Raw genomic sequence first — 10932 nt, 5'->3', positions numbered from 1 at the left:
CAGGGTTGGTTTCCTTTAGAATTGACTGGTTTGATCTCTTTGAGGTCCAAGGGACTCTCAAGAGTCTTCTCCAACACACAGTTCAAACGCATCAATTCTTTGGCACTTAGCTTTCTTTATGGTCCAACTTTCACATCCATACATGACTGCTGGAAAAACCGTAACTTTTATTATACAGATCTTTGTCAGCAAAGTGATGTCTCTGCTTTTTAATACACTGTCTAGGTTTGTCATAGCTTTTCTTTCAAGGAGCAAGTGTCCTTTAATTTCATGGCTGCAGAATCATGGCTGCTGCTGCTGCTAAGTCACTTCAGTCGTGTCCGACTCTGTGCGACCCCATAGACGGCAGCCCACCAGGCTCCCCCGTCCCTGGGATTCTCCAGGCAAGAACACTGGAGTGGGTTGCCATTGCCTTCTCCAATGCATGAAAGTGAAAAGTGAAAGTGAAGTTGCTCAGTTGTGTCTGACTCTTAGGGACCCCATGGACTGCAGCCTACCAGGCTCCTCTGTCCATGAGATTTTCCAGGCAAGAGTACTGGAGTGGGGTGCCATTGCCTTCTCCAAATCATGGCTGCAAATTACTTCAAAGCAAAACATTAAACACACACAGGCCAAACTGCATACCTCAAGCAGCCACTGGTTTGCTCCCTTAAGTGTGTTGACATCCCTTGACCAAGTCCAAACAGGATTAGTGGCAGCCATGACTCCCAGTCCAGGTGGGATGAGGACCCACAGATTGATATGAGACCCACTTACAGCCAACTCAGCTATTGACTTCCCGACCCCAAATCTGTTCCCTGGAGGTGACACCTGCTATAGATTTAACTCACTGAACTCCTGCCCATGAAACCCTATCCAGACTTTTTAAATCAAATCACCATGGCACCACACAACACCTACTCATTCATATGCATTTTGCACAAATAATTCTTACTTGATGAATAGAGCGTCAGACTTGCAATTCAGCCACAGTGTGGTAAATTACACTGGCCAGATTAACTATATAAAGAACATGTCTCCAAACAATGATTTCAGTTCAAGCTAAGGAGGAACAAGTGCCCTTTCTTTCATTTCTAAATTACATTTTCAATCATAAATATTGAAAATTATGTTTCTGATCACTGCTGTCGCCTTGTGAGTAGTGGCACATGAGCCCCCCAGACACACGGATTGTTACCAAAGGAAAGCAAGGGCCATTAGAACGCCCAACCCACTTTGAGTTTTAAAGGATTTGTTCCCCCAGCCCACAAGATTATAAAAACATGGCACCCTTTGGAGTTTCAGGAGGCAGAGAATGACAGTCCTGTTTGCACACTGGTTGTTAAATATATGAAATTATTACTCTGGGTGCATTTTACCACCTATGAGCTAGTTCAAGTGTTTCACAGGTAACTAGGGTAAAGCCATTACCCAACTCAAAGGACATGAACTTGAGCAAACTCTGGGGGATAGTGCAGGACAGGGGAGCCTGGTGTGCTGCAGCCCATGAGGTCACAAACAGTCAGACATGACTTAATGATTGAACAACAACAGCCAGAGATGTAGGCAGGCAAATCGCCTACCTTCTGCGGGGTAGACCCTTAAAACATCTGAGCTATAAGCAAAGGAGTTTTTTAATATAAAATATGGGCTAGAAAGCTCATATTCCCCTCAAATAATAGCAACAGCCAAAGCTCTAAGGACGGAGAAAGTCTTCGAAAGAAAAAAGAATGAGATGTTATGGCCGCGTGGCTAGGAGAGTGGTAGGGAAGAATCAGAGCTGGCCACTTGGTTCTAGCTTAGTGAAAGGAAGGCTACAAGAGCCTCTGCTAGAAACACATGATTAGGGAACAGTCAGCTTGAAATATTATAGCTGGTTTAGTTCACCAGGTATTTAGAAATTAACATGAAAATAAAGAGTTTGCCTGCAAAGAAGAAATTACCCACCTCAACCAATGATGTCTATCCTCCAAGACATGTACCCTTGGTGCCATCAGGTATAGCCAGAACTAGGTTTAACTCTTCTCTAGATCCACATACATGTCAGTATGTAGAGGAGCCCTCAGTAGAATCTATCAGTCTCTCCACCCAGCTCAATTGCATCAAGGATGTACTGGCCACCCTACTTGTGCTGGATCATGCCAAACCAAGGCAAACTGAGACACCACTAAGTTGCACATGGAGTATCTCCTATTGTAAAGATATAGCCTGTAATATATTCTTTGCAATCCTGCATTGCAGACTTCATCACATTAAATGTATATTCCTATCATTTTTGAAGGATAAAGTTTTCTGAAGCATAAAGCTTTATAGACCCCGACATAGTGGTCTTTGTATAGAGCAATCGGTGCCCTGCCATACTCCCTTGGCATTATATTCTAGTACATGCGCCAAGGGTGTTCTGCTGCAAGCATGTGCCAAGGAGTTAATGACAATGGCAGACAGGAGTTGGTGAATTAACACCCTAACCATCTCTCCACTCACCTGGAACATCTCTGAGGCTTGTTTTAACACTCCCTCAGAGTTCCCAACTGTTAGAGCCTCAACTGCCCAGGACAGAAACCTGTTTTGATACACCCTGAATTGTCTTCCCTCACTTCTCCCCCAGGCCAGATGGGATCAGGACCTCAAGATTTCCTCCATGCATCAGGATTCTCCAGAGAAATAGAAGCAATAGGGTGTGTGTGTCTGTGTGTCTGTGTGTGTCTGTGCGTACAGACATGTAAGGAATTGGTTCACACTATGCAAACTCAAAATCTGCAGGGTGTGCTGGCAGACTGGAGACACAGGGAAGAGCCAATGTTACAGTTCAAGTTCAAAGGCCATTTACTTCTGCATGGGAGGAAGTCAGTCTTTATTCTATTCTGGCCTTCAACTGATTAGATGAGGCCCATCCACATTCCAGATGTGGCCTCACCCCCATTACCTGCTTTATTGAAAATCCACCCATTTAAATGTTAATCTCCTCCAAAACTACTCTCATATAAACATCCAGAATAATGTTTGACCAAAATATCTGGGTACCATGGCCCACCCAAGTGGATACACAATATTAACCATCATACCTCCCTCAGGAAATGGCAACCCACTCCAGTATTCTTGTCTGAGAAACCCCATGGGCAGAGAAGCCTGGCGAGTTATAGTCTATGTGGTCACAAGAGCCGGACATGACAGAGCAGCTAAACCACCACTTCCATCTCCCTCGCTCACCCCTTCCTTCCAGTGTGTCCTAAGATCACCACTCAGATAAATGGCTTGCACTCCAGGTCTGGAAATGGGATCTGTTTCTGAGGAAACCCAACTTAGAGACATTGTGCCTTTGGCAAACTACAGCTTAGAAAATAAATGCAAGTTTATACATTTCCACTCCTCTTTCAAAAGCCCAGTGGCCCATGAAAGAGCTCGGCCCACAGTTCGGGAACCACTGTATCACAGAGGCTAGAGGGGTTTTTTGTTTGTTGGTTTGGTTTGGGGGAGTTTTTTTACTGAAGTACAGCTGGTTTACAATGTTGTATGGTTTCTGATGTACAGCAAAGTGATCCAGTTATATATAAAATGTTGCAGAAAACCCAAACTTTTTGGCCAACCCAATATATATATTCAGATACACACACACACACACACACACATATATATATATATTATTTTCCATTGTCAGTTATTACAAGACACTGAATATAGTTCCCTATACTATACAGGAGAACTTTGTTGTTCGTTTATTTTATGTATACTAGTGTGCAATGGCACCCCACTCCAGTACTCTTGCCTGGAAAATCCCATGGATGGAGGGGCCTGGTAGGCTGCAGTCCATGGGGTCGCTAGGAGTCGGATACGACTGAGCGACTTCACTTTCACTTTTCACTTTCACGCATTGGAGAAGGAAATGGCAACCCACTCCAGTGTTCTTGCTTGGAGAACCCCAGGGATGGGGGAGCCTGGTGGGCTACCGTCTACGGGGTCGCACAGAGTCAGATACGACTGAAGTGACTTAGCAGCAGCAGTGTGTATCTCTTAATTTGAAACTTCTAATGTATCCCTACCCTCACCTTCCTTTCTGTAACCATAACTTTCCTTACTATGGTTGTTTCTGCTTTATAAATAAGTTCATCTGTACCATTTTTTTGAGAGCCCACATATGAGTGGTATCATATGAAAACTGTCCGACTTACTTAGTATGATCATCTCTAGGTCCATCCAGGTGGTGCAGCTGGCATTATTTCATTCTTGTCTATGGTTGAGTTAGTATATACCACCTCTTCTTTATCCGTTCATCTGTTGATGAACACTTGGGTAGCTCCCATGTCCTGTGCTGTGCTGAGTGCTGTGCTTAGTCACTCAGTCATGACCAACTCTTTGCAACCCTATGGATGGTAGCCCGCTCTTCTGTCCATGGGGATTCTCTAGGCAAGAATACCAGAGTGGGTTGCCATGCCCTCCTCCAGGAGATCTTCCCAACCCAGGGATTGAACCCAGGTCTCCCACATTGCAGGTGGATTCTTTACCATCTGAGCCACCAGGGAAACCCCTGTATTAGCTATTGTAAATAATGTGCTGTGAACGTTGGGCTGCATGTATCTCTTTGAACTGGTTTTCACCTTTTCCAGATACATGCCCCCAGTGCTGGAGTTTAATGCCTGAAAAGGTCCCCATGATCTCTGAGGCCATGTAAACACAGATGTTTCCATAGACATTGATCATGATTTTAGAAAGACTGCAACATCCTTAAAAATGACTCCCACATTAGGACTGACCGGGCTATCCAAAAAGTCCCTCTCCAGTCCTGTGCATGCCCACCTCCAGGGAGCTGGCCACTTCCCAGAAGGGTAGAAACCCTTCTCAGAAATGCATCACAGTGTGGAAGGCAGCAGCATTTCCATTTCAAAACAAATCCCTTCCTCCGAGGGCTTAGAATATATTCACAAAAGAAAATACATTTTTTGACATTCCTAAAAATGCACAATCATATCCTATGTGGCAAGACAAGACCAAGTGACTCATTGAAGTCATAATCACGGCAAACTGACTGTATTGTTGTCTTTGAATGAGAATCGCCAGAGGACTCAAGTTCCATTGTCTCAAGAACCCTAGGCAGTCATTTGCCGCATCACGAGACCCAAATCATGTGAAGCTGAAGATCATCTCCTCCTCTTTGTATTTCATTAGCAGAGATCAGGTTAATAAAAAGTTTAAAAGTTGACTGCCTTCCCCCGGAGATTTATTTAGACCTCCTCCACAGCGATGAACCGGGAATGGCAGCAGACACTCATTTCTCCAGAGCTCGCTCTGTCATCTCCCTCTGTGGTCTCTGAAGTCTGCCAATTAAAGACCTCCTGGATGACATTCCGCTGCCGAAGTTATGCACACATAAATCACAGTAATAAGAGAAGATTGTTATGTTAACCTTCGTCATGCAACCCTTTTCCTTTTGTGAGAAATACGGAAAACATTCATCCATCTGGCACAAAGGAAGCGATTTCCCAGCAAATGCCTGGGAGACTCGCCTGATGCTGCCCCTTCCTTGTGGTTACGGAGGCCGTGCCTGGTGCACCAGCAGGCATTACTCAACTCAAAACGCCAAGCAACGAGGCCATAAACCAGGCGGCATGACGTCACAGACAGGATGCTCTGAAATAAATGGGGAGCTGGTTCTATCCAGAGGAACATTTTTCTATGTTTAACCAAGCAAAGCTGGGACACTACTGAGCACACAGTCTCAAAGGTCAATTCTTAAGGAGCCTGGTTCTGGGGAGAGTTGTCGACTGCTTCCTGCAGCTGTGGATGTAACCCCCCCAGGTGACTGGAGTTTCGCTCTCAGTATGAGGGGCTGGTGTGCAGCAACTGTGAATTCCACTTTGATGGGAACAATTACATCCTCGGCTGAGCCCCCAGGAGCAGGCAACGGTGGCACCCGTGGATCTAAGAATCGAGGTGCCCACCCTGGTATGCTCCCTTACCCGCATTGCAAATCTTCATGGGCTGGTCTCGGGATTTCCCAGAGAGTCAGCTTTGAAAACACAAAAACCAAAAGAGAATTATTTATTAACACCAGAGTAGATATTACCAATGTATTAATGACTATATCTACATGTTCACTTGAGAAGCTGATGTTATTTGAACGATTTGAAAAATAAACATCTAGACACGAACTGGGTTGCTTCTCTATATAATATGGCTTCATTTTATTAGCTACCCCACTCCAGTACTCTTGCCTGGAAAATCCCATGGACAGAGGAGCCTGGAAGGCTGCAGTCCATGGGGTCGCTAAGAGTCGAACACAACTAAGCGACTTCACTTTCACCTTTCACTTTCATGCATTGGAGGAGGAAATGGCAACCCACTCCAGTGTTCTTGCCTGGAGAATCCCAGGGACGGGAGCCTGGTGGGCTGCTGTCTATGGGGTCGCACAGAGTCCGACACGACTGAAGCGACTTAGCAGCAGCAGCAGCAGTGGCACTAATGGTAAAGAGCTCGCCTCCCAGTGCAGAAGACACAAGAGATGTGGGTTTGATCCCTGGGTCAGAAAGATCCCCTGGAGGAGGGCATGGCAACCCACTCCAGTATTCTTGCCTGGAGAATCCCATGGACAGAGGAGCCTGGCGGGCTACAGTCCACAGGGTCACAAAGAGTCGGACCTGACTATAGCAGGTTGGCACGCATGCACGTAAGGCTGGGCTTGTCTCTAGCTCGTGACTGAGGTACCTGCCACCCAGATGTAGCCCCTCCTCAGAAGCTGCCTCACTTGGGATGTGCCAGTCAGGGCTCCAGCCTGGGTCAAAAGCCCCCTCCTTTCATTTCTAAGAGCCTGATTCTCAGAGCTGCTACTCAAGCACGTCCCGCCTGTGTGGAGCAAGTTCACAACTGAAAAAGGTCCTGGTTCTTTCCTCTCAAGTGATGTTTTTCCAAAGGAATTAATTTTTTCTAGAAGTGAAATAAAATGGTGTGTGTTAAAAGGGTTGGTGGGGAAGGGATGGAACAGAATTTCCGCTACCACAATTTCACAATCAGAAAGAAACTTCCCTCTGATTCTCTCCAGAGCAACCCACATGCTCTGTAAATTATCCCAAATAACCCATTGCATCTGATGCTATTGAATTCTTGGCACCTGGCGATGTTGTTATCTCATTCTCTTATCTCCTGTTATTCTTTTCTTTGGAAATGTAGAATGAGATGCTTTTTTCTTTAATCTGGGGTGGCCAACCTTCCTGGTTTACCTGAGATGAAGGGTTTCCAGAGTGTGGGACTTTCAGGGCTATAACCAGGGAAAAGTCCCATGCCTACAGTTGAGTTGCTTACCTCTATTACGCAAAGCATTCTGCTCTGGTGTAAGCCTCCCAATAGATGACAAATTAAACACAGTTGCACCGCTTTGTGGTGGCAGATATAGCAGACCGTCCACCAGGCTGTGGAAAATGGGTCATGCTTGGGAATCTGAAGAGAGTCAGTCGCTGTTGAGAAGTAAGCCACCTTATACTGGAGGGAGGAAATTCAGGTTTTCGATGCTGCTACTGACTCTTAGAAGCTTCCAAGGTAGCACTAGCGGTAAAGAACCCACCTGCCAACGCAAGAGACTTAAGAGATGTGGGTTTGATCGTTGGGTCAGAAAGATACCCTGAAGGAGGGCATGTCAACCCACTCCAGTATTCTTGCCTGGAGAATCCCACGGACAGAGGAGCCTGGTGGGCTCAGTCCACAGAGTTGCAAAGAGTCGGAAGTGACTGAGCATGCATGCACTGACTCTAAAGTAGGACATGATGAGGGCTTGAGGGAGAAAAATAGAAAACAATGAACAGTGGAGCACGTAGTCCCCCACAGAGGTCTTGCGAATGGCTCCAAACCAGCAGTTCACACAATTTTCACCAGTTAGCACAGCCCCCAACAGAAACAGTTCCCCTGAGTTTCCCACATGAAATAACATCTTCTCCCCAGCACATGTTGCCCAAGGACTGTCCCATCACAGACTTGCTATTTTTAATCAAAATATATAGGAACAATTAACAGTATAGGAAGACAAATATCATACAATATCACTTATATGTGGAATCATAAAAAATATGATGTAAATGAACTTACAAAACACGAAACAGACTCACAGACTTGGAGAATGAATTTATGGTTATGGGGGAAAGAGGGGAGGGCTAGATTGGGAGTTTAGGATGGACAGGTACACACTGCTGTATTCAAAATAGATAACCAACAAGGACCTACTGTGGAGCACAGGGAATTCTGCTCCATATTCTGTAATAACCTAAATGGGAAAAGAATTTGGAAAAGAATGGCAATGGGATTGGCTTAGTCACTAAGTCGTGTCTGACTCTTGTGACCTCATGGGCTGTAGCCCGCCAGGCTCCTCTATCCATGGAATTCTCCAGGCAAGAATCCTGGAGTGGGTTGCCATTCCCTTCTGCAGGGGATCTTCCCAACCCAGGGATCAAACCCAGGTCTCCTGCATTGCAGGCAGTCTCCTGCACTGCAAGCGGATTCTTTACCAATTGAGCAACCGAGCCACCAGGGAAGCCTGAATACGTGAATGTGTATAGCTGAATCACTTTGCAGTACACCTGAAATTAACACGTTGTTAATCTACACTTCAATATATAGTAAAAAAAAAAAAAAAATTAAGTATAGAACCAGTATACCTGGTCAATTACAGGCAAAAAAAGAAAATTTAATTTGGATTTTGTCATCTAAATAGCTGTGAGACTCCTGACACTTTTCAGGCTTTTAAACCCCAGAGTATCAAAAACACCATCACACTAACCAGTGGGTTGCAGCGTGAAAACTGGCCATAAGATTGGAACACATTCCCACCTGCTCACCTGGGCTTTCGAGGGGAACCTGGGACTCCTCCAGGGGGCATTATGTGTGTGAGTTGGACTGAAGTCCTTGGCTAAAACCACTGTTGGATTTTTTTCTTTATGCGTTATATTATTATTAGCTGGACACCTGAATTCTTCCACCAATCCCAGATCCAAATTAGACATGTCACTTCTTAAAGGGTGAGGCTGGAAGACAGAGGATACTATTAGTAATAGGGAGGCAGAGGAGACACCCGTGAGTGCTTCCTTTCGTGTCACTGAGTGCTTCTTGTGTTACAGCCATAGGAAGCTGCCATTTTTATGGGTCCGGTTTTTATGTCATTCATCCTAATACATTGTCTCCTAGAAGTCTCACAATAAGTGCACTGATTTTACCCTGTTTTCGTATGAGAACACTGAGGTGTGAGAATGCAATTCCAGGCCATGAGCGATCCCAGCTTGTCCCAGGTCTAATTCCAGACACTGTACTCTCATACCCATGACCCTTAAGGGCCCATCTTTGACCCGATTCCGCAGCCCTGCGAACTTCTGATGATAAAGGGTGAGCAAACATGACTGACCAGGTGTTGCCCAATAAATGGCCACATGCAGGCGGCCACGTGGATGGGGGGCAGGGTGGACTGACCACCCTGCCTTGGGCAGCTGCTCCTTCACCTGACTATGGTGGGAAGCTCGAGCTCATGGACCCCAAGTGCCTGTGGACTCTGCCGGAAGAAACAGCAGGGCCCCTCGGGGAGCTACTTGTCCCATGAGGCGATGCCTGGAAAGGACACAATGTGATCTCCACGCCTCTCCCTGCCTCAGGCCACCAGGGCTGATGACCCAAACATCGAGGTCCCTGCTCAATGCTTCACTGAGGAAAGCCGGGTGCCCACCACACATCTCGCCCCTGCCGGGAGGTCAACACGTAAGCTGTCTTCTCCTTACACCCTAAGTTTATTTCACAGTTTGGACCTTGCCTGTTCAGTCTTGGAAATATCTCAAATATGCATATACTGTGTTCTGAAGAGCTTCCACAGACACTGTTTATTAGTCACTTTGATCTAATTCATCACACAGAAAAATCTCAAACAAGTACCAAGAGTCCTTTCAAGGGGCGGGGGAGGGGGGGGGGTGGGGGGAATGCATGTTGAGACAATAAAAGTCTGCCTAAGCCCCCAATTCCCACAGCTCAGCCGTTGGTGCCATGGGTTCAAAAATGTAATTAAAAGGAGACCGTCGATTTCACTCACCATTGTCAAAAGGCCGCGTCACCCCCTGGAGGAGAGGTGCGTTTAGTCAATTTCCCCGTCCATGCCAAAGTTTCGGAGAGATCCTTCACCTTATAAATCAACTCACAGCTTAGAACATCCTGGCAGCCCCTTCAAGGAACCGAAGGGAATGACAGGCAAAGAGAGGATAACCATCATAGCTTGACTGGATACAGGTGTTTGCGTTTACAGACGAACCGCAAACGCCTGGATCTCTGACAGGCGTTGACGCTATCAGTGCATCGCAGCTATTATTGGCTCCGGTCGCCAAGGGCTGGGGGGCCTCTCCCTTAGCAACATCTCTGAGGCTGATAACATTTGGCTGAACTTTTCAGATCTTAACCTCCCTTCTGACTTTCTGCAGTCAAACCCGCCTAAACTGATCAGAAGAAGAGACACGCAGTGGGAAGACAAGTAAAATATTATTGACTGGACTGTTTCATGTCTATTAGGAAGAAAGAGCAGAGAGCGGAGGGAGAACCTTACAGCTTGACAGGCTTCAAGATAATCAGGGGAGGAATCAGGGCTGCACAGTAACCCTCGGTGAGGTTGGAAAGCACAGGCTCACGAGAGGTCATTGTTCTGTGCGGGAAACAAACAGGGTGCTGGGCGAACAAGGCAAGATTGCATTCCTCCGCCGGACCCTGCTCCTCTCCAGAGGCAGGCGGACTCCTACGCCGAGCACAGGCTTGAAATCAGGGAGCCCTGTGGCTCCAGAAGAGGTCTCACCCTGAAGGCTTTTTTTTTTTTTTTCCTGGCCTCAGGCACATCCCAGCACCTTTGTTCAAGGCTGAGGCAGGCCCTGCAGACACAGGCTATGCTGCCCTTGAAGAACTTGGCCCTGACAATTGGTATTGTCAATTTGTTTCACTTCCCTGCTACTTGCC

This window comes from Bos indicus x Bos taurus, chromosome 18 (assembly GCF_003369695.1).
Source record: "Bos indicus x Bos taurus breed Angus x Brahman F1 hybrid chromosome 18, Bos_hybrid_MaternalHap_v2.0, whole genome shotgun sequence".
Lineage (NCBI taxonomy): Eukaryota > Metazoa > Chordata > Mammalia > Artiodactyla > Bovidae > Bos > Bos indicus x Bos taurus.
Note: the sequence above shows the minus strand (reverse complement) of the source record.